We start from the raw sequence: 26409 nt of genomic DNA on the forward strand, positions 1-26409 counted from the left end.
ACTTCATGTTCTTGATCGAGAAACTTTTATTCTCAGAAGGGACGTAGAATGTGCTGCTGAATCAAGTGTAACAATCCTTTAACTTTTCTCCATGTAGAATTTCTTTATCCCTTTCCTTCAGGCAGTCTCCATCTAGAGTACCAGATATAAAACACTGTGTACCTCTCTGGCTTTAGGGTCTAAAAACAGTGAAAACCCTAAGGACAGACATCATCAGAGCCAACTGCCTCATCCAAGCCAAAGCCAGGAAATAAAGACATGCCCAGCTACTCTCGGACCCCTTAAGAGATCACTGAAAGACCCTCTTCTGCTTTGTCCCTACTGACTCCATACTTGGCACACCTCCAGAATTGTTCCACTTCTACCCTAGATAGGTTATATATTTTGCATGATGTTTTCACCCCACCAATTATAGTCTTCTTTCCTTTTACCTGGAATTCACAATTTATGATCCATTCATAGGATTCTTTTGCTCTTTAGCATTGTAAATTTAGAAATATTCCATGAAAATATATTTGCTATTATTTTAAAGACTTTATGAGTGGAAAGGAGGCAGTTCCAATTTCTGTCCTCCGGGACAGAACCGGGATGTGGATTAACTTTCTCACTCAATTTTGATCCACTGCAATATAGTTTCTTCTACGTCTTTCCACACTGTCCCCAAATGGCTGTCTCATTCGTCATCAATGCTCACCCCCAGGCTCCACATCCTATGAGCCTTGGTGTGTTTGTGTGGGATGAAAATAAAGTTTACATTTGAAATAATGAGAGAGCAAAGGGGATTTCAGAAAATAGCAAAATCCTGTAGTTTGTTGCATCAATAACAATTGTTTTGGATTTTTTTCTTTACTACATTTTATTTATAACATTGAATAAGCATAAAACACTACATATAACATATATGTTAATTAGTAAACATAATAACATAATATCTACCCATAAAACCAATATGTAGCCCAAGGAGTAAAACTTTAACAATACCCTAGATTGGTATGCTTTTTTCCACTTCCAATATTGTTTATAAATTCCTTGTATCTATTATTAAACTGATTCACTTATGTATGTAACTCTAAACATCAAATTTTTAAGGTATGCTTATTTTTGAGCTTTAAAATGTATTATACTGCAATTTGTCTTCTGCGTCTGGCTTTTATCACATAATGCCATGTATCTAAGATTTATTCATGATACTGCATATAGCTCAAATTTGCTTATGTTCCATATTCTATTTCATAAAAATACAACTGTTAATTCTCTAATATAAAGGTACTCAGTTATTATTGGGTATCTATCTTAATGCCCTGTACTATTTTGAACATTCTTATATACATTCCCTGGTGCATATAAGCAACAGATTCTCAAGGATGTATCATAAGGGAGGAATTATTAGATGTTAGAGTACTCTAACTGTAGATGTTAGAGTACATTAACAGGCTAAATCAGTATAAGAGATAAGAGAAAACAAAAGTTCAAAGATTAAAGAGGTGTTCTTTTCTTAAGGATTATTGAGAGCACAAATTCAGTGGGCAAATGGATCTGATTCACGTGGTGATTCAAGAATCCACCCTTCTTCTGTTGCGTGGCTCTTCCAACTACTAATGTCTTACTGTGATCTACACACATTTTCAGAAGGAGAAAGTCTGTGTAGAGATATGCTTTTGCTTTACAAGCCACAACCAAATTAGTACACATCACTTGTAGTCACATTACCTTGCCTAGGTGTAAATACATTGTCAAAATTAAGCATTAAGTGCAAGGGAGGCTTGGAAAGGCAGTCTATCTGTGTGCTCATGAAAAAGAGGATGGATTTTGTAGTCAGCCATTAATGTTTGCCACCCTCTGCCCCTGGCCATCAAATGACTGCTGGCATTTTTCCCACCTCTAGAGTATACCCCCTTCCTCTGTGAAGAAGCTGACATCCAATACAGACATTGTATTCAGCTCAAATTTACAATCTCTGAGTGGGGTTCAGTCTTCCACATCAGGTCTGCAAGTGGATCTCTATGGTTCAGAAACCAAATGAATTAAAGGTCAGATTCTACCAATATAAATGATGACAAAGAACAAGATAGCAATGACAGCAGCAAAGTCTTTCAATTAGTAAAAGGAAAACAGGAATTACTCAGTAGAAATTGAAGCATACCAATAACGGAATACTGTTGGACAGAAATGGGAAGACATTCTTGTCTGTTAATGGAGAAAATACCTTGAACAGTGGAAATATATAATCCCTTGCTTTTTTGGCTTTGACTTTGCCTTCTGAAATGTTCTTCCTTGGCCATAATCCTCTATCACCACTGTGAACATAGGCAAGTATGCCCTTCTTGGGGAGTAAGAATCTTTTGCAGCCTAATGCATGTGAGACCACCTGACGAGTTCTTCCTACCCACAATATAAACAACATCAAATCATACAGACCACGGCATTGCAATAAAAAAAGAGTTTAATTCATGCAAGGCTGGTTACACCATAAGGGAGTTGGAATTATTACTGAAATCAATCTCTCTGAGCATTTGGGGGCTAGGATTTTTCATAAGTAGTTTGGGTGAACGGGTGGGGGTTGCTGGGCAATAGGTGCTCACTGTTGACTTGTTGGGGGTGAGATCATAGGGGTGTGGGAAATGGTCCTCCTTCACACTGAGCCACTTCTGGGTGAGGCCACAGGAGCCGTAGGTGGGTCCTGTGCCACCAACCTTTGCCACCCTCTGCCCCTGGTCATCAAATGACTATCTGAATTTTTTCACTTTTAAAATATATTCCCTTCCTGTGTGATGTCACTCAGTTTGCCAAAAGGAAAAGTCAAGCTTGAGAACTGAGTCACACAAAACCACTTCCCATTTTGTTCCTAAAAACATAGCTACAAAGATAAGAGTTTACATACCCCCCTCACAATTTGCTCACCAGGAAATTCCCTGTGGGCCCCAAGATGGGTCCAGGTGGAGCCATCAATCATCAGAAATGGAAAATCGCTGAAAAGGTATCTCAAAACGCCAATCTTAGGTTCTACAATAGTTATGTTGTCTGCAGGAGCAACAGGGGAAGCTGCATATCTTGTGACCTCTGGAATAATGGCTGGAATTATGACTAATTTCTGGAATTAAGTCAACACCTTAGCAGAATTCAGGCTCCTCTATCCCCACAGCCTGGTGATCTGTCAAGCTTTACAAAGGCAGCTGAGTCTGGGGGAAGGGCTGTTATCATTTAAACTATAAAATAAATGTCTCTGAAAGTCACCTTGGCCTAAGCCCAAGAACAACTAAGGGCAGCTTGAAGACCAAAGGCAGAATGGGGGTTGGTCAGATCAGATCCCCCCCATTGCTATAATTTTCTCACTGTTACAATTTTTGCAAAGGTGGCTTCACATATTTGGGATCTGAAGAGTCATAATAATTGTTGATTCGTCACAGACTTTTCAGGCCAAACTTGAGGTTTGATCAGTAATTCTCTCAAAAACACAGATTTCTGGAAAATTTCATTATAGTCATATCTGTGGGTTAATAATCACATCAAAATATTTTCTGGATATTGCACTTATTCCTGCTGTATTTCTTTACATTTTTCACTGCTCTCTCTCTCTCTCTCTCTCTCTCTCTCTCTCTCTCTCTCTCTCTCTCTCTCTCTCTCTCACACACACACACACACACACACACACACACAGACAAGACAGTGTATCTCTTGAGGCTATCTGAAACACTTGCCCTGGTAGGAAATGCACTTGCAGTCTGCTTCCCAACTTTTCATGTCTTGAATTTATAAATTCTTTCTGTCACCTGTAAAACATCCGGTTTTTTTCAAAGCTCATTTCTATGTTTGTAGTCCTTTGCTGTAAGCCTTAAGAAACACCACTGATACATATTGACATTCTGGATCTATACAAATGCTTCCCCTAGAACTGCAAGTTTAGTAGGCACATGGCTTGATTTTCATGTTTTCAAAGGTGACAGTTTGGCAAGTATTTTCTCTGACACAAGAAAGGCATATAACAGTACAACCTGCAATACCGCAGTATCTGTGTACTTGCTGTAAGCTGCCTAACTGTTAAGACATTTCAGGATATTTTGAGTTATATAGCAAGCCATCTTCTACAGCAATTGTTATATTGGTTGTAACTGTTAGGCAGCAATCTAGACCCAACATGGCGGCGTTACCCGGCGTAGCAAGCCTTTTGTTAAAGACTCCCTTCACCTTTGTACACACACGCAGACTTACATGTGTCAGAGTTCCGGCTGCGCAACCACACTCCCCCATGACCTGCAGCTCACCTGCATTCCACAAGTTCTCAAATAGCAGTTTCGGTTGACAGTTTCCAAAGACTCCTTCCTCATGACCCTTACTCAACTCCTGCCCTAGTAGTTTCAAGACCTCCCAGGCCCTGTTTGCACAACCAGCTTCCCTACCTCTCTGGCTATAAAAAGCCCCTACCCTCCTTCCTCAGCGCGACTTCCTCGGCTCACACCTTTGGACCAAAAAACCTCGCCCGCAAGCCCTAAAAAAGCTATTCTCACTGCCATTTGCCTTGTGTCTCCGTTCCCAGTTCGACTTCAGCCTCAGTTTACCCTTACAATAACAGATTAAACTTACAAATAACACACAGGTTGATTCAAGTTGGAATAGCAGGGACTCCATTTATACTCCCATGTGACACAATAACAAAAAGACAAAATACATGAAACACTGGCATTGAAGACATTGGCCATTCAACAACAAAAAAACAGGGATTCCTGAGGTACAGAAAATAATGACATAACACCTAGGCACGCCCATCTTACTTGCTGGAGAGTGTCCAGATCATGGCTTATGGAGAGGAAACTGAGGCAGAGCTTGGAGGAGGTAAAATCAGGAATCTGAAGGAGCCAAATTATCATACATTGGGTAGAACAGGAGAGGGAAAAAAGCCACACAGAAAGAGAACTCCTTAGATGTGCAGACTCCCTCTCAAGGATTCAATTAAGTACTTGTGAAAGAAAAATAAAAATCTCAGGACCCCAAATCACTATGCGGAAGAGAAAAGTCAAGCTTGGAAACTGAGTCACACAAAACCACTTCCCATTTTTTTCCCTAGATAGCTAAAAAGATACAAGTTTACATACCTCCCTCACAATTTGCTCACTAGGAAATTCCCTGTGGTCTCCAAGATCTTTATTCTAAAACAGTTCTGATGAATTTCACCCTGACAATGTAAATTAAGAGCTTATCCTCACAGGTATGGGACAAAGGACAGAACTCAAAATCACCCCTCTGCTCACCTGAGACAACTGCGTTTTTGTCAGCTTCCTCTCATCTACGTTTAGCTTATGGAAAAATGCAGATTCACTGAGCATGAGAGGCATGCATGATTGACTGACCCCCTCCTTTCAAACGTAAAATGTAGATTCAGTGAAAGCTGATCAAAGACTCAAAAGAACGCAGCTAGGCAACCTCTTGCCCCTTTTATCTATCCTCCCTCTCCTTTTCTTCTTTTCCTTTCCTCTTTCCACCACTGCCCACCCTTTCCCCTTTAAATAGAGAAGTGCCCAGGCCTGTCTTTGGAAAAAGCTCAGATCACATATGTTCCTGTGGTTTTGTGTTCCTTTTTCCCAGTTTTAAAGGAAAACTTCAGACAAATTAAATTTAACAGAGTTTAATTACACAAGGAAAAAAAAAAATCATGCATCAGGCAGTCCCCAGAATCACAGCAGATTCAGAGGGACTTCAGGGATGCCTCAAGGTCAGAAAAAAATTATAAACAAATAAAGGAAAGTGGTGTACAGAAATCGGAAGTGAGGTACAGAAACAGCTGGATTGGTTACAGCTTGGCATTTGCCTTATTTGAACACAGTATGAACACTCAGCAGTGTATAGGTGATTGACGCATGGCTGCTGGGATTGGCTAGGACTCAGCTATTGTTATGTGCACGTACTCTGGTTAGGTTTTCTCTCTTGTCTACCTATTATGTTAGGTTACGGTTTGTCCAAAAGGACTCAAATATAAAATTACAGAGTCCTTCTCTGGCCATATTTGGTTCTCTTTAACACCAGGCAGGTCCTCGACTTTGGGGAAATTAAACTCTAAAATTCCTGAGACTTATCTCAGTCATTTTCTTTGATTTACATTGTGTTGTATCAAAAGACACATTTGAGGAAGCAATTTGAGGCTGAGGAAGAAACCCACTCAAAATGTAACCAGTAGGTTCTCCTTGCTCACTGCCTAGACAGAGCCAATTTATCAAGACAGGGAAATGGCAGTAGAGAAAGAGTAATTCATGCAGAGCCAACTGTATGGGAGAACAGAGTTTTATTATTACTCCAATCAGTCTCCCCTAGAATTCAGGGATTTTTTCTTAAGATAATTTGGTGGATAGGGGCCAGTGAGTCAGGAGTGTTGATTGGTTGGGTCAGAGATGAAATCATAGAAAGTCGAAGCTGTCCTTTGCACTGAGTTGTTTCCTTGGTGGTGGCCACAGAACCAGATAAGCCAGTTATCTATCTGGGTGGTACAAGCTGATGCATCAAGTACAGGTTCTGCAAAATATCTCAAGCACTTGTAGTCAGTTTTATAATAGAGAAGTTATCCCCAGGAGCAATGTGAGGAGGCTCAGAATCTTAAAACCTCTAGCTGTGTGCTGACTCCTAAACCATAAATTCTAATTTTGTAGCTAATTTATTAGTCCTGCAAAGACAGTATAGTTCCCAGGCAGGAAGAGGGTTTGTTTTAGGAAAGGGATAGTTTCATCTTTGTTTCAAAGTTAAACTATAAACAAAGTTCCTCCCAAAGTTAGTTTGGTCTATGCCCAGGAATGAACAAGAACAGCTTGGAGGTTAGAAGCAAGATGGAGTCAGTTGGGTCAGATCTCTTTCACTGCAAGAATTTTCTCAATTGTCACTTTGGCAAAGGTGGTTTCAAAAAGATTAAAGAGAACGGTGCTCAAAGATCACACAGGGTCAGGGATAACGCTCATTTCAAGGTAGAGTAGAAAGCCTTTTAATTAATGGGGAATCAGACAGAGTATTAGGAAGGGTCTGACATTTAATAAAAACTAAAATTTAGCCCTACAGCAAATACTGTGCAGTTCTTCCCTAACAAAGCTTACAAGCAAGACAAGAAAGCAGCAAACTATATTCAAGTAATTTAATTACGTCTCATAGAAAAGCTCAAAAATATTTTTAGGAGAACAAAAACGATCAGCACCATTTGGCATCTAATAAAAATGTATCAGGATGAAAAGAAACAGAAATTACAACCTACGATATGGAAAAATATCATTAAAAAATGACTCAGCAGTGACACATGTAATATAATTTATAGTTAATGACATTAAAATAGCTATTTTGGCTGCAACCTGTTAGTTTAAGAAGCTAAAGGAAAAATTGGGCATGTAATGTCAAGGCATGACAGATGTAAAAATTACCCAAATCTAACTAGAGTTGAAAAGTACAATGTCCTAGATTTCTAAAAATACCTTGGATATGTTTGATGATAGATTAGACAATGCATAAGGAAGATTAGTGAACTTAAATCCATAACAATAGAAAGTATCTAAAATAAAATGCTGTGAGAAAAGTTTGTAAAACTGAACATACAAACAGTAGCAACAACAACAACAAAAGCCCAGGGCATCAGTGAGATGTGAAACAATTTAAGGTGGCTAAATATTAGGTGCAATTGGAATCCTCAAAGGAAAGGAGAGAGAGGAAGGATAAAAAAATACATTGAAAAATAACAGCTGAAGAATGTCCAAAGTTGATGAAACATATGAACACATAGTTCCAAAAACTCAACAAACCCCAAACGAAGAAACATGAAGGAAACCGCACCAAAGCATGCTATAATCAACTGCTTAGAGCTATTGATATAGAGACAATCTTAAAAGCAACAATGTAAAAAAAGGTATGTTTTTTATAGAGATAAAAGGATCAGGCTGACTGCAGTTTTCTCATCAGAAACAGTGAATGCTAGAAGACAATAGAACAACATCTTATAGTACTGAAAAAAAAAAAAAAAAAAAAAAAAACAACTATCAATGTCAACTTAGAAGTTTTTACCCAGCAAAAATGTCTTTAAAAGAACAACGACATAAAGGTTTTCCAGGCAGAAAAGTTGAATATGCAAAACTTCAGTTTTCATGAGATAATGCTCAATAGTTGTGTTAGGTCATTTTTGCATCACTATAAAGAAATACTTGAGGTTGGGTAATTTATAAAGAGCAAAGGTTTAATTGATTCTTGGTTCTGCTGGCTGTACAAGTATTGTGTTGGTATCTCCTTGACTCCTGGTGAGGGCCTCAGAAAGCTTCCAGTCATGGCTAACGCAAAGGGGGAACCAGCATATCACATGGTGAGCGAGGGGGTAAGAGAGAGACGGGGAGGACCCAGACTTTTAAACAACCAGATCTCATGTGAACTAACTAAGCAAAAACTCACTTATCACCAAGGGAATAGTTCTAAGCCCTCCATGAGGCATCCACCCTCACAATCCAGTCACCTCCCACCAGGCCCCACTTCCAACACTGGGAATCACATTTCAACATGAGACTTAGAGAAGACAAACCTCCAAACCACGTAAATAGTTTAGAAGAATTATCCTATATAAAACTGGGTATTAGATTTTTTATTTTTACCAATTTAGTAGGTCTGATTACGATCATTATACACATTTAACTCTGTACAAACATCTTTTTGTTTATTGACTATATGTTCCTTCTTCTATTGTCCATTTGTGTTCTTTGCACATTTTTCTATTGCTTTGACTTTAATTATTTCTATCTTATAAAACTAGTTTTGAAGGTTATGTATGTAACGATTTCTGTTTCAAGAGGTATCTTAGTCCATAATAGTTTTTAATTGTGTATAGAAAATAAGCTGATTTTTAATGAAATGTTGGCATCTTGCTTGTAAAATAATTTTCTATCCAAAGAGCATAAAAATGTTCTTTATTACTTTCTAGACATTTGAAAATATGGGCATTGCTTGCTTTTCAGGATTCTAATATGAACGAATTTCTAATATGAACAAAATTTACCACAGTTAAGTAACACTAGTGCCCCAACAACATAGTTTAAATTGCAGTCACCATGGTTTACTATGAACAATTGTACAAAATACAAACTTCACTGGGTAAATTTTTAGTACAAAAATTGCTATAAATAACAGATGCACACCATGATTAGTGACAAATTATATCAATTCCTTCAAAGTCTACTGATAATTTTGTCATTGTGCAAATCTTATTAGGTTCTTACAGAAGGTATGTGGGTGTGTTGCCTTGTTTTCCAGTGATAAACTTATATGACATTTAAGAAGCAGATAATCACAGGAGGATACTGAACAACATTGTAAAAATGTAGTAAAAGAAAGAAAAGTCATTGCTCTGCAAGTGAAGTTCACATGGACAGAAATGGAGTTATTCAATACCTCTCATTAGAATGTTGACACTGCTTCCATTTGAAAGACTCTAGGTGTGCAGCCTGAGGAACTTGGTGACAGCAAACTTATCAATGTAAATGAAGAAAGTGGTTGTGATGACACAAAGATATCCAAGAGGAAATGACATTGGTTAAAAAAAAACAAAACTTTACATTAATGTAACCATTATAGATATTTTACAACTGTCAAAGTGTAAAGGATAAAATGATGAAAGCTAATCCAAACTTGTGGCAATTCACCAAGGCATAGAAAACATGAGCTGCATACCACCAATTACATAATAACAAGGCAGATGTTGTTCAAGCCACTTTTGATAAGTATTTTTTTCCAAAGGAACAAAACAGTATAATTCTCAGTGTTCCCATGTTTTACATTAACATAGTACTAAATAAATTTTAGTTTTATTATATATTTTCCCTATACACTTATAAACAAGAGTGTTTGAATGTTTTGGGAAAACTTTAAAAGTCACGAAACAATTATAACTTTTATCATTGATTATGATCATTTTGCACAGTTTCAACTTTCTCAGTCTTTTAGGGTTCTGCACTACCATGCAAGCAAGAACTACCTGTCCTGCTTTCACCTTTAATTCCTTATTCCATCTAGCATTTAATTTTTGGAATTTCACAAAGTAGGGAATTATTGTATAAGGTATATATTTATTTTTTTCTAAAAATATGGATATACAAGTGTCTTACCACATATTGAATAGCCTTCTCTTTACTGATCAGTAATGCCATCTGTTTTACATATCTAGGTTGCATATGAAAATGAGTCTTCCCACATTTTCCAGTACACTTTAGTGGTCATTGTCTATCCCTGTCTCACTACCATAATATTTTAATTCACTTATATGCACTAAATATATTTTAAAGGGAAGTCACTCTACTTTATCGTGCTTCAGGAGTATCTTGGCTCTTCTTTGTCCTTTGGTTGGCCATGTAAATCTAATAATAGGATAATAAATTCTTCCAGATTTAAATTATATAGAGGGAGACTAATTTATAACATGGATACACACTTCAAATCTTATCTTTCAGTTGAATTAAAGATTTAACATATATGTGTTTATACACACACATACATTGTGAATAAAGAGGCTCATATATATATAATATATATGCACACACTTGTAAATAAACAGGCTAATATTGTGTCTTTATTCAAAATGTGTGTATATATATAATATGTATTATATATATAATATGTACTATATATATAATATGTGCCACATAAATATATATGTATTAGCCTATTTATTCACAACAATGCTTTTTGCCTTAACTCTGTTTTGTCTGATGATATTAATTAATCATTTCCAGGTTTTCTTGAGTTGGGCTTTTTCCTTGTGCATTTTTTTCTATTTCAAAATTTTCATGTATTTATTTTATGCTTTAGATGTCTTTTTAGAACACCATAAGACTAGATTTTGTAAACGCTTTTGCTTGAACATGTTAGTTCCTATTCTTTTAACCAACAATTTTAAATCATTTACATTTATGTAACTATGATATATTTGGCCTGCTTTTACTATCTTACTTTTTGTATTTCCTTTGTCTTGCCTTTTCTATATTTATTTTTTGTATTGATTTGAAAGTTGAAGCTTTTATATCTGTTCTGTAATCACTTTCCTTAAATCATTATCATGCATATTTAATCTAATTTTACCATGCATATCTTACCTCACCTTGGTTTAATTACACCCTCCCGACATGCAAAGACAATATTACTCAATATTTTTATATTAGCTATTTTTGTGGTAAATATATGTATAAATTAAATGTATGTGGTAAATATAGTTTACTATTTTTAACCATTTTAAGTGTACATTTACCTAACAATAACCATGACAGTGGTTATTGTTATCTATCTTATCTCAGTGTAATGTCTACAATGTTTACCATTGCTTTTAGAAAGTGTCATAATTTTTTCACGCTGAATAATACTCCATTGTATTCATATACAACACTCTGTTTATCATTCATCTTTGGATGACACTTGATTTGCTTCCACCTTTTGGTTATTGTAAATAATGCTGTTATGTATATGGATGTATAGCTATCTTTTTGAGTCTATGCTTTCAACTCTTTGGGGTCTATACCTGGCATTGGAATTTCTGGATCATATGGTGTTTCTATGTTTAATTTCATGAGGAACTGTTTTCCACAGTGGTTGTATCATTTTACATTCCCACCAGCAACTTCGTGGTGAGAATGTACAATCATGTGTATGGATGAGTAGCAGAGGAGAATATGATAGACATTTCAGAAGTACAAATAAAAATGACAAATTTAGAACATTTTTCAAGTATGGATGTGTTCTCTGCAGTACTTATTTAAATGCATTTTCCTTCCATACTCCATACAGAAAATGAATTTCTGAGAGTTTGCTAATGTGCATTTTGTGTATGTTCATATTTGATAACGGCTAGTCAAAGGAAGAAGATGTGATTTTCTATCATGAATTTAAAAGTAGGTTTTATAGAAGTGAGCTTATGAATAGAGTGAGCACCCAGTGGAGAAAGAGCGATTGAAAGCGTTTCCCAGAAAGGCACAAATGGAAGGCGCCTTAAACATAAGTGGTAGAATTATTCTTGAGGAGTAAGATGCCTGCTTTACTTTTCTTTTCTTCAATTTGCTATAGTAAACTTGTGAGAGAGAAGATACGACTTCAATGGATTATTAAAAGAAGCACAAGTAGCTAAGTGAGGAGCTGCTTCAGGTATGTTTGGGATGATGGTGGGAAGATAGCTGTACCTATTGGTACTAACCAGAAGTTGTTTTCTTGATGAAAACAAAAAATATATATTCAAAGTAAACGGCACAGTAATCACTCATTTGAATTAGTGATAAGATTGCTTTAAGAAACGGAATGTTGTAGGAAACCCACTGAACAAATTCGGAATGTGTCAGCATCATTTAATGCCATTTCCAAATTTAAAACAATGTGAACACTAACATTGTTTTTTCATTATATTTATCTTCTCTTGCCTAGTACATAACAGGTCTTGAGCTCATTTTCATACTTTGTAAGTGCCAATGCACTTTATAAGGTGCTCTACATTATTTCACAAACCTCTAAGAAACAAGGCTAATCCCTACTAAAAATACATCTACTTCATTAAAGAGTATATACCAACTTGGGGGAAAGAAAAATACCTACCATGTAGGTGAAGGCATGCCAATTAGTTCTGGAACCATTTAAATAACACAGATGTGAATTTCGTTTACTTAGGTTTCTGAATATACAGCATATGCTGATTTTGAAATCTAAACACTGGAAGAGCAGCTGTGAAGTGATGAAAGTGATCACATCATGTTAGCCTTAACCAGAATAGCTCTTGAGACAGTAATGGAATCGATATGCTGAAAGAAACAGCTGGCTTTGTTTTGCCTTAGAATTAGCAGCAATATGTATGAACCCCAGCTGCTGATAATTCTGATTAATTATGTATCAAACTACAGTTTTTTTCCATAATAGTTGAATATAAAGTTTCCAAGGTTTTTCTTGTTTGCTTTTTTAATGTGTTAAGGACAGATACTTTCTACAGAATTTGATTTTATATATGAAATTATACAGAAACTCATTTAGGATGTGATGAAAGTTCTCCGGCTTCAGCATATGAGCGTGCCTAGTGGTAAATTTTGACCTTGTCAGTGGGTGACAGCTGAATTATGATTCAGCTCCTGTGAAAAATGATATGTCTCCAATATTAGATTAATTTCCTGTAAACTTTACTAATCTGCATTACCAAACCTTGTAAATGTCATCTTTATCCATCATCCTGAGGTATTTTGATGTTGCTGTATAGTCATTTTGATTTCATTTTCAGTTTTTCTAAAGAGACAGTTATTTCCCTATTAAATCACACTCTACATTTTTATTACAAATTTCACTAAAAGATCCATAACATGCCTTTGAAAAATTATGAATGCTTGTTTAGTTTCCATGTAAATTAGGTGACACAGGGATGAGTAGGATGAAGCATCAGAGAATAATTATTATATTTAAATTAATATGTTTTCATACAATATGCAAATAATCCATTGCTAACTGATGGATAGTGTCTTCCATTAATACGTTGTTTTTACATAATATGAAATTCTGAACATCTGAGTCGTAATGACTTCCTTCAAGTGTAAAGAACACTGAACAAATGAGCATGAAACCTGGTGTTCCAGTCCTGGGACAACTAAGTCACTCTATTATTTAACATGAAGATGACACTTAGTTTCAATGGACCTCTCGTTATTGGTTTACCAAAAGCAATGTAATTAAAGTATCCATTTCAAAAGCCACTTTCACTTCAAGTGTTCCAAAATGCTTTAAGTTTATTACTTTTAAAGGACAATTTATTTTATTGTTTTCACATCTCAATTTTATACATAAACATACATAAATTCAAAACAAATGTATCCTTTCAACACTAATGTCTACATTACAGATTACATGAAAATACAGAGAATGACAATAATTCTAGGTGTAAAACATTGCAAAAGGGGCCATAATGCTTGGCAACCAACTCTACATCAAGTGATAGAGCCTCTTTCCCCACTGCTATAATCTGGACTGGCTTTATGACATGTTTTGAGCTATTCTTACAGCAGTCATATTGTGCCAGTTGTGAGACTAGGCCTCCAGAAGTCTTGGAGCTTTCTCTCTTGCTCTCTTGAAACTCAGAACTGCTCTGGCAAGAAGCCCAGGTTAATCTATTGGATTTTACTATCCAACCCTGAACGCAATCTTCAGCTGGATACGTGGGTCTGGTTGACATGCAGACAAACCATTCAGATAAAGCCAGCCCAAACTGTCAACTCATAGAATTATAAGCTAAATAAACATTGCTTGTTTTAAGCCACTAAGTTTTGGGGCACTTCATTTGCAGCAATAAAAAATACAGTAATTAACACACATTGAGCATCTATGATATGAGGTATTAGTTTGGACATGTAACATAGGATGTCTCACTCCAGTCTCTAGGTAGGAATTATACCTACCCTTAGTTTACAGATGATGTTCATGAAGTACAGAGTTTACTTAACTTGCCTAAGTTTATAGAACTAGCAGGCTGTGTAGCCCTAATTTTAACCATCATTCTGACATCAAGTGATGAAATCATAGCCATTACTTCTCTATGCTTAAATGAAACTTAAGTTGGTGTTATTTGGTGCCTTACTCTCTATAATATAGTTGCCTGCATACATGGATACCTGCAGAGTTAGGCATTTACAATTTCTACCATCTGACTTTATAGAACGATCTACCCATAAGTTCTCCAATTCAAAATACTTGCATATTTAATGTATTGTTCTTGTCAACAAGGTGGTCATGTTCCTCCCAGAGTTGCTTTTCTTCAATTTCTTATTGTATGAGTGCTTACTGCAACAGTGTGCTTGTTGCTGCTGCCAAAGTTCTGAAGTCAACCTGTTTGTTACCATCTCCTCCAGTGTTGAATGGCAATCTGTTCCTCACTGTGCAGGTTGAAAACTAAGTCGTAGTCCAACAGTAATAATAAGACCTGATGGATTATATAGTGCATTCATATGGTAACATTTGAACTACGAATTAAGTAAGGATTAAGTAAGGATTTGAACTCTGTTTTAAGATCTGGCTTCAGAGCATTTTTTTCTATGTGAAAATATATTTTAAATAATTAACAATGGATTTGCCAATCATGTCTGGAATGTTTTAATATTATTCATAAATTCATTTGTAGATGCAGAGTCTCTAACATAAAAATGTATACACATCTGCATGTATCAATATTTGTCTATTTATACATTTACATGTTATGTGCATATGACTTTATATTTTAACTCTCCACTACTAATAAAGATTCAAGGACAAGTATTATGAATTTAATAAGTTCATATGATTCAATGGGATAAAAAGCACTTTTTATACTTATAGGGCAATATGAGTTGCATTTTTATTTTTCTAAAAATAGTTTTGGAGAAAGGTGATTTAACACAAAAAATATAGGAAAAATAATCCCATTGCTGCCAATTCAAAGGCATGCTGCATTTGTTTGTTGCTAAACTATAAATAGATTTTATTATTTATTTAAGTAATTTCCTTATTAAGCTATTATGTATGATTTAAACTCACCTAAAAAGACAAAGGCATATATGATGAATCTCCTAAAATCTTTTGAAATATAATTCATTTTAATCACAATCACAGAAAACTGAAGGTGGATGACAAAAAATACTTTATTCAGTTTAAGGATAATCTAACTGACCAAATAGTTTCATCAAAGGGAGAATTAAATTCACTTATTGCTTTATTCAGAACTGTCAATATTGATGAATTAAATATATGGTATTACACTGAATTAATTGTGCAGTTTGCTAAACTCTGCTTCATGCTTCATTTGCATTTCGTTGAAATTCATGAAACATGTTTGCACACTTGACTGAGAATTATCCTTTGACCATAGCAAACACATTGTTGCAAAAACCACCCAAAACAAAAAAGAAGGCTTGGCACATATAAACCTATGGATTTGGACTTGCTTAAAATGAAATTCAGAAAATGTAATTTTGTCAAGAGGCCTCCTGGTGCAATAATTAAATCTGTCTTTGTCTGAATTAACTGGACAGTCTTCTACACAAAGCAAAATTTGCCAGATAATTTAGAACACATTATTATGCCATTGCCACCTCCTATTTTACTGATTGGCCTTTGGGAAGCCATCTGGTGGCAAAACACCTCAGATCTATATGTAGTCAAGATTACCTCTAAGTTTTTTGCAAGAATCCATGGGGAATCTCCAAACATTGGCACTGAAATTAGCATATAGTAGTTCACTGAAGAACACAATTCTAATCATCTTATGTCCTCCCCCACAGAAAACAAAGGAATTTCAGCCTCAGGAATGAAGTCACACCATCTTTCCATTGACAATGGAAAATATATTTGTCTTCAGGAAATAACAAAAATTATAGAGTTGCATGTACAAAAGTGTGCTATGGCCCTCACTTCCAACCTCTGCTGCTGATAAAGACATACCTGATACTGGGCAATTTACAAAAGAAAGAGGTTTAATCGATCTACAGTTGTATATGGCTGGAGAAGCCTCACAATCGTGGCAGAAGGCAAGGAGGAGCAAGTCACATCTTACATGGATGACAGCAGGCCAAAAGAGAGAGCTTGTACAGGGAAACTCCAGTTTTTAAAATGATCAGATCTCAGGAGACTTATTCACTGTCACAGAATATCATGGGAAAGAGCCACCCCCAAGCTTCAATTATCCCTCAATGGGTTCCTCTCACAACACAGAAATGATTGGAGCTACAAGATGAGATTTTGGTGGGGACACAGAGCCAAATCATGCCATTCTGCCCCTAGCCCCTCCCAAATCTCGTGTCTTCATATTTCAGAATCAATCATGCCTTCCCAACAGTACCCCAAAGTCTCAACTCATTTCAGCTTTAACCTAAAAGTCCATAGTCCAAAGTCTCCTCTGAGACAAGGTACAGGGTCTTGCTCTGTCACCCAGGCTGGAGTGCAGTGGTGCGATCTTAGTTTACTGCAACCTCAGCTTCCCAGGTTCAAGCGATTCTCCTGCATCAGCCTCCTGAGTAGCTGAGTTTACAGGCATGCATCACCATGCCTGACTATTTTTTTTCTGTATTTTTAGTAGAGATGGGGTTTCACCATGTTTGCCAGGCTGGTCTTGAACTCCTGACCTCAGGTTATCCACCCACCTTGGCCTCTCAAAATGCTGGGATTACAGGCATGAGCCATCACGCCTGGCCTGTGATAACTTTTTATGCAGTAATAAAAATTAATACAATTATCCTCCACATTTCAGTTCCTAAAAGGAAGGGAGAATTTCCACACAGCGTTGCAGTACTTCAGATTTACCCTGATAGGACTAACTTGTACCACATACACATCCCTGAACTGCCCACATGACTCAGGCCTTTCAGTGCTGCTTAGGCTGCCAGATCATCTGATCTACTTCTAGAGCCAAAGATGGAGATACCCTCTGTTAAATTAAGTTTAGCATAAAACTGCCTCCTTGTAAGTTTGGCCTGAAAGGTCTCCATACATAGTCACCTAACTGGATTTATAAACAGACTGAAACCTTTGTATGTAACAACTAGGCAAGGTTCAACCAATCACAGAAGCCAGTCTTCAACCACTCACAGGCAGCCAACTCTTTAAACTGTGTTCAAATAAGGCAAATGCTGAGCTGTAATCCATCAGCTGTTTCTGTACCTCACTTCCATTTTCAGTATGTCACATTCCTTTTTCTGTCCATAAGTCCTCTCCAGTCATATGACAGCCCCGAGTGTTTCCGAAACTATACTGGTTTTGAGGCACGGCCCAATGCTCAAATTGTTCTTTGCTCAATTAAACCCTGTTACATCTAATTTGTCTAAGATTTTTATGTTAACACCTTAAGCCAGATGAACTCAGAAAACTGGTTTCAAAAAAGACATTTGGCGTGCTGTTAGCAGAGATACTGGGCAGCCAAACAGTGATTATTCACCAAATTAGGCCTCAGATTTTTTAACTTTTAAATATTGGAATAGATTACAGAGAATATCCTTAAGTCTCCTTTTACTATATTCTTAAAATCTGTGATCTAATTTCAAAAGAACACAGAAAAAATGTCATATTATTTTGTGTTTGTGTTATTAAGGCAACCTATAGACAATTGTTATTTATTTCTATCTCACTTAGCATATTAATGTACAAATAATCTCACTGAAATTGAAGTTATTTCTTAAGTGTAAATATTTTTTCATTTTCTTCTTTTCCAATCTCATAGGGCTAAATAGATCATTATGCCATATAAAGAATATTCAGGCATACACATATTCTGATCAACCAAATTGTGTATTATTGCGTTATCCATTGTAAAATATAGTTATTTTCTACTTCAAACAAGTCAGTTTGGACTTGAAAGCCAGACTTCACATTTGAAGTAACAATTATAGCCTTATATGAATAAATTTAATATTTTTTCCTACAGTGTCTCCTAGATTGTCCAAACACCAAAAGCAATTTCAAAAACTAGATTCAAAGTTTTAAAAGTACACATTCGTATTCTATTTCTACCATCAGTTCTTGGTTGGGTACAAACATAAACAACATTGAAATGAAGGTAAAATGAAGTAACGACTTTCATTTCATTTTAAATATAAGCCAATTAATAGTTCATATGACAGGTTCTGGAGCCTATTTATTTGTGGTCAAATTCTGAACCTACAATTGCGAGACGTATCACTTTACACAATTCATTAAATGCTGTCTGCATTCATTTTGTTATGTGTAAAAAGAGGTTAATAGTATTATATCATTTACATGGTGCTATAAGGATTATGCAAAATAATGCATATAAAATGAATAGAACAGCATCTGAAGCATACTGATGAAATACTAAATGTTAACTATCAATATTACTAATTATTTATATAAACAATATATATCAAAGTTTGTAATAAAGCAGTCATTTCTTATTATTTCCAAACTTCGTGTGTAAGAAAAATCACTCTGTATTAGTTCCACTAAATCACGTTAAATCTACATCTGCCATCCTGTTTGAATGCCTGGAAATAAAAATTGCTAACATTTGCAATGGTGCCTCCTCACACCATTGAACAAGGATCTGAGATTATCATGTATTTGCCCAAAACTTGAGAAGGAGGCTTTCATGTTGAGGTTGTCATTGTCACTGATATCTCTTCTGTCCAAAATCACATGGCCCTTTAAAGTAAAATTTAAGCAAGATAATTTTTCAACAGTTTTGGGATTCAGAAAGCCTTTTAGCTGTCTCTCTAGATGTATCCGATGTCCATCTCCTTGGAGTTTCTTTCCCTTTAGAGGATTATTGCCAGGAGTGGGACTTGGATACCCTTTTCTGTCCTGCCAGCTGCAAGACTTATAGATTATTCTCCAGGATTCTAGTCATAGCAAATCTCCACCATCCAGGGGCAGCTCCATGGCTATGTGACCAGTGCAATCGGACAGGGCTTCACACTCAGAGACTTGGAGTTTGATGCTCTCTGGTTGCTCTCCTAATAATTTTAATAACTTTTGCTTTGAATCTGAATTGTAAAGTGATGTATGACGGGGGAATAAAGCATGCCCTAGGACCTTGGAGCACTGACACACACACATGGTCTCGCCTTGGGGCTTTCTGGCCTTCCCCAGACTGCTTCTCAGTCTCCAGCCAGTGACCGCTGACACCCTCTATCCTCAAGAGGTTCGGGGCGTGGATGTGAAGAGGCTCAGCGTTGGGCACATGTCCCATGAGCCTAGTTACAGAGTGGGGCCCTGGCACTTGTCAGGGTCTGTGTTCCCCTGCAAGTATTCCTGTGCTGAGAGAGTGCACAATTAAGATAAATTTTTAAAACATCATGACTGTTTATAGAGAAATCACAAAAGGAAGAATGAAGCATTTTTCCTCCTTTTTGAACAAGAGGCGCCGCATTTTTATTGTGCACTGGAGTCCACAAGTTATGAGGCCGACCTTGCCCCCAGCTATGGCGTGGCTTCTTTCTCTTGCTACTTTTTCTCGCCCCAGCTTTCTAGCATGGCTTCAGAAACGTATCTGTAGCAACTGAAGTTATCTTTGAACTTTGTAATCTTTCCATGAGCCAAGGGAGAGCAAAAACATCTAGGCAACATCCTTGAGTCATGGGATGGAGAAAACAGCAAAAATCAAAACAAAACAAAAGGCTTAAAGTGAATATCCAACTATAAAAATTGAGTAGAATGCTTTTTGATTTTTAGGCATTTACCTCACTTGATCGCCACAGCCAAAAAATAAGTAGGTATGATTTTACAGGTCCTAATACATTAAAATTCTCAAATATAAACATGGAGGTATTTTTGTGTCTGCTCACTGCCATGGTTGACAAGCCCATCAGCAACAGCACTCAGACAAACAACCACTTGCAACTATGTACAAAAGCTCAGGGCCAATACAGTGATTTATAGGAGAGGACACTGTGGCATTTAGACAAAGAGAATTTCATCTACACAAATCTTCCAAATGCTTCAAGGACAGGAGGATATCTTTTTTCATTTGAATTAAGAAATATTGAAACAGATACGAGTAAAGGAATTCTACCTTACTGAAGACATAGTATATGTGAAGAGACCACATCTTCATAATTTGACTGTTTTTTCTTACTTTTCTTTTGTGGTTCCAGTGCTGAAAGTCCTGTGTCTTACAAAACAGTCCAGTTCCAGGCAAAACAGGACCACTGGTCACCCTGTGTGTGTTGGTCATACTATGTGTGTGTCACACTGTGTGTGTTGGTCATCCTATTACTCTATTTACTCTGTTAGGCCCATTATACAGTTACCATAGAATAATATCTGTTACCAAAACAGAAACGAAGGCCCAGAGACAAAGATGAAAGCTTCATGAGGAATGCAAATCTATTTCTAGAAGAGAAAATACATTGGATAGTAGTGAATACATGAGAATGTCATGTCAAGGAATGCTAACTAAAGTAGACCCAGAAATCCTGATCAAGACTGAAATTCAGGGGTAAATGATAAGATATTAACTGGCAACTCACTGTACAATGAAATAGTGAGTACGGACAAATTGCCTTCAAGTACATTAAGTCTGAATAACTTTAAGAACATCTCAATGCTAAACCTGGATGTAATACGTGAGATGATGTAATACTCATATAAAACAAAAGTGTGGTGTCAAAGAGGTTTGATTTTCTTTAATTCATGGAATTGTTTTTATATGATTTGTATGACTCAGAAAGCAAAGTCAGTTTTATGTTTGTTCTTTTACTTATAGCTACAGGTATAGATAACAAGATTTTTAGCACAAGTGTCTTTGAATAAAACAATGAATAATGTGTTTTATGGTTCATTAACCATGCTAATAAATATTTTGCTAGTCAATTTGAAAAAACAGATTAAAGCTCACTGAACATTTTCAGCAGGGTTTACTGATTTAAGTTATTTTACAATAACTTGATCAGGGAATAAGAGCATGTTTTGATTATAGTATCCGAACTTACTACAAATAAATTCCTTTATTCTTTGTATTTTTAGATGCCAGATTTTCTTTAACACTTCCCTCAGATATTTTCCTAGTCATAGTAGTCTTTTGTTTATTTGTTTGTTTAAATTTTTATGGTTCAGGCTGGGCGCAGTGGGTCATGCCTGTAATTCCAGCACTTTGGGAGACCGAGGCAGGTGGATCACAAGGTCAGGAGTTCGAGACCAGCCTGGCCAACATGGTGAAACCCTGTCTCTACTAAAAATGCAAAAATTAGCCATGTGCAGTGGCAGGTGCCTGTAATTCCAGCTACTCAGGAGGCTAAGGCAGAAGAGTCACTTGAACCAGGGAGGCAGAGGTTGCAGTGAGCCGAGATCATGCCACTGTGCTCTAATCTAGGTGACAGAACAAGACTCTGTCTCAAAAAAAAAAAAAAAAAAAAAATTATGGTTCAATACAGATGAGGATGATTTAAGACAAATTACATACCAATAAAATACATTGCAAAACTGAATAGTGATTTTCCTCATTATTCTAATTATTACTTCATTCAAACCCTTTCAAATTGCCTTTTAATATCATTAATTTTATTCTTGATTTTTGTTTTAATTTCTTCTTTTTTCATTTAGTTCTATATACTAAGAAGAAATAAAGCAATTAAGAATTCAGAAAGTCAACTAAATGAAGACATGAGCCAAAGGGAAACTTCCAAGAACCATGTAAAGTAACTTTTATAAAAAGGCTAATACATAGACATGAACACCTCTCTTACTTTTCATCCAACTACAATTCATCAACAGTCCGTTTTTCAAATTCTATTGTTGTCTAGCAGCAGGCAGGAAGTAGAAGACTACGATATTCCACAAAGACGGTAATTTAGCCAGAGGAATGTGGAATGATGGCAGAATTATGTTGATGAGAAGGAAACACAAAATTTCAACTTTCTTTTCTATGCATTTGCACAGAGGGCCAGAGAGCTCACTTTGTTATGTCTCGGACCTACCCTAGTCATTTCCAAGTCCTCCCTCAATTGTCATTGACCTTCATTCCCACATGGTTTGTTGGCCACATTAGCAAGAACGCTGTGAACAGCAGTGACGGATGTTCTTTACTGATACCCTTCCTCTCCTCCAATTCTCAAGGATGAGTCTCAATGGACTATTAAGTTATCATTGAATAAACAATATAGTGGATGTTGTTCAGTGGGTTGATTAACAGTAAAATGAACCAGATAACTAATCAAATGATAGCACAAATATTCAGATGTATTTTAACTGAGTAAAAATCATTGCCTTTACAGTTTTATCACTCGACCTTTAATACAATTATTGGGTATCAACCTAAATGTGCCTCAGATATTGTATGTGTTATGATGAAAGCAATCCTCTACATATTTCTATATATTTTTGAATATTTGTATTTTAATACGTATTCCTATATATCTTTTTCTATATGTTTTTTGGCTTTTTAGGAAACAACATAGCTATCTCCTCTTCCTAGGCCAAGTGCAGTAGCTCACGCCTGTAATCCCAGCACTCTGGGACGCTGAGGAGGGCAGATCACTTGAAGTCAGGAGTTCAAGACCATCCTGACCAACATGGCAAAAACCAGTCTCTAGCAAAAAATACAAAACAAAAGAAAAAATGCAGGGCATGACGGCACGTGATTGTAGTCCCAGCTACTTGGGAGGCTGAGATGGGAGAATTGCTTGAATCTGGGATCTTGAGGGAAGTTGCAGTGAGCCGAGATCATGTCATTGTGAGACCCTGTCTCAAAAAAAGAAAAAAAAAAAGAAAAAGAAAAAGAAAAAAGATACATTCTCTTCCTAAACTGAGTATTAAATATGGTGCCCCCCCATCACTCCCTTCTGTAAATTACTATATGGTTTCAGTTTTAAAGTATTGTAAATACTTTACAATTGAAATATTGTAAGGACAATATTTTATAAAACAAAGTGGGATTTTAGTAATAGATTCTCTATAACCAGGCCTGCAATAAGGTATAAATTTACAGAAATTAAATTTCTTTTAAATGTGTTGTACTTTCAGAAATCTTTTCTATTTCCTTTACTCCATTCCCAATATTTATTCATTTCACATAGCATTCCTTTATATTTGTTCATGAACACCCCCAGGAATATGTGAAAGTCTCCTTGCAATGTAATGCTCACTATTAAATGAAAAAATATGTTTATGTAGACAAAGAATCACATTTAATAAATTTTGGTAACAATAAACTAAGGTCATCAAACAAAGAAACATGAACACCTGCAGAAAATAGCCTTTGTGATAGATTATATCAATACCTAAACAGGGACACATTTGTAGATTACAATATTAAAGAAAAGGAAAATAAGAACATAGCTTTGGGTCATTGAATTATGTGCTGTTATGGCAGTAGAAAAAATAAGAAAAACCAAATAAATAAGACTTTGTCTGGAATTAAATGTTAAATATACAAGTTAATAAAATTTAATAGTAAGAAAAAGAAGTTTCCACAGAGCATTAACCATATAGTATGTGCTGGTTTTAAAAGGTGTTTTTTAGCATGCATATTACATTACTCATGTTATCATGGAGAAAAGAGTTTTTAATTTATTTAGAACTTAAATAGCAAATGATATAATGTAGAATGTCCCATTGTCCAGGAAGCCAATCTTTTATTTAACGTCCTTCTAAACCTTAATCATATTTAGTTTCACTATGATTTCCTGAAAACTTCTCTTCAATGGAAGGTAATGTGGTATAATATTTAAGATACTTGCCTCTATCTAGATTTTTTTTAGTTTTCCAGCAATGTTAACTCCATGAGTAGAATAATCAGAACACCACTGTTATTATGCCCTTACTTTTTCTACAAACATAGGAAACTAAAATGAAATAACACAATATTTAATGTATATGAAAATTACTATTGTGTAGAAAAAGAGCATGATCACTGGTATCTTGTCTTGGTTGTTGTATTAGTCCATTCTTAGGCTGCTAGAAAGATCTGCCTGAGACTGGGTAATTTATAATGGAAAGAGGTTTAATCGACTTACAGTTCCACATGGCTGGGGAAGTCTCAGGAATCATGGTAGAATGGGAAGCAAACACATCCTTCTTCACATGACATCAGGAAGGAGATGTGTCAAGCAAAAGAGGAAAACTCCCTTATAAAACCATCAGATCTTGTGACAATTCATTCACAATCATGAGAATGGCAGGGAAGTAATCACCTCCATGATTCAATTACTTCCCACTGGGTGGCTCCCACATGTAGGGATTATGGGAACTATAATTCAAGAGGAGATTTGGGTAGGGACACAGTCAAGCCATATGGGTTGTTAATTCCTCCTTTGCTTACTCTAAAAATACTGATATATTTATTAAAAGACTCAAATACTAGGGCAAATGATCATTAACGCTATTCACCAAATACTATCGGCTCCCTGTCTTCCTGATATAGAGTAGGATTTCAATTTCTCATATACACTGAAGTAATATAGAGCCACGTGACAAATTCTACCAATGATTTCAGAGCCAAATATTTTAATTTGCTGCTGAGAGATTCTGTAAGATGTACTACACTTTATGTTTGCTGCTGCCTACAAGTCATGGATTGAATTGTGTACCCACTCCCCCAAATTCACATGCTGAATCCTAACCCCAGTACCTCAGAATGTGGTCTTATTTGAAGATTGGGCCATTACAGAGGTAATCAAGTTAAAGCAAGGTCAGCAAATGCGGTAAGGCACACTCACAAAAATGCGTGCATGTGTGCACACCACACACATATATACTACACATCCGTGTGTGCCAGAAGTGCAAACTTTGGTATCTGAAGCTCAGTGGTGACATTAAAAATTTTCAGTATTCTCATTATAAAATATCTAAGGAACGGTTTTGTCCCTTGTAATAGAGGCCTCCCAGTGATATTTTTAAAGCTGTACCACATTGTTTTGATTATGGAGATTCATCTTGCATAAATTAAAACGTACAGAACTTACATGTACTGTTTGAGATTTGAAAAAATTTACCCGTCAATATAACCATCCCTCATTAATATATACAATATTTGCATAACTGCAGAATGCTTCTCATGCCCTTTTCTCCACAGTACCACCTCCCCGGGGGAAGCACTGTTCTGATATTTTTATCCCTACAGATTAATTTTGGCAACTTAAGCTTTGTATGAATGGAACAATATGTTATATATCTTTAGTGTCTGGCCTTTTTTGCTCAACCTAATATTTTTTGGATATTTCACTCATGTTATTGCTAAGAAATGCTCCTTCATATGAATATGTTACAATTTGTTCATTCATTATCCTGTGATACACATTTTATTTCTTTGCAATTGGGGGCTATTAAGAATTAATCTACCCTGAAGATTCATACACATCTTTTCGTGGACATATGCTTTCATATCTTCTGAAACAGTACCTAGCCATGAAGTCGCTGGGCAAATACACTATTATTAAACTCCTTTTTTAGAACTTGGCATCATCTGGAGTTGGATGTTATTTATTAAAAACAATAAATGCTTATTAATGCAAAATATTTATTAGATTACTCCAGTATTTAAACAAGAAGTACTAATCTCATAATTAGTTTGGATAAAAATCTTTTATTTAGTCCAACATTTTATGATTATCTGCTTGGCTTTGGAGATGGTATACATTTCGGTCAAGCGTGATCATATTCACTTAAAAATAAATGACTACTTAAGATTTTTGTAATAAAAGATACCATATAACATTAGAAAACATACTGAGGTCTCTGTCTGTCTGGGTTTTATAATTTACTGATGGCAGTGATATAAAGAGAAAGTTTTTTAAAGTCATGAAATATTAAATAGCAATACACATATTTTACCAGGAAAAATATAATTCATTGCTAAAGCAGTGGTATACTGAGTGGATGAGTGGTACATTTTTAAAGAAAAAAAGTCATTATAGATATCTTTATGAACAGTTTTCAAGGAACTGTTAAGAATTGTGTTGGAATTTTATTGGAGCTGGATAGACATGAGGA

Source organism: Rhinopithecus roxellana, chromosome 9 (assembly GCF_007565055.1).
Source record: "Rhinopithecus roxellana isolate Shanxi Qingling chromosome 9, ASM756505v1, whole genome shotgun sequence".
Taxonomy (NCBI): Eukaryota; Metazoa; Chordata; class Mammalia; order Primates; family Cercopithecidae; genus Rhinopithecus; species Rhinopithecus roxellana.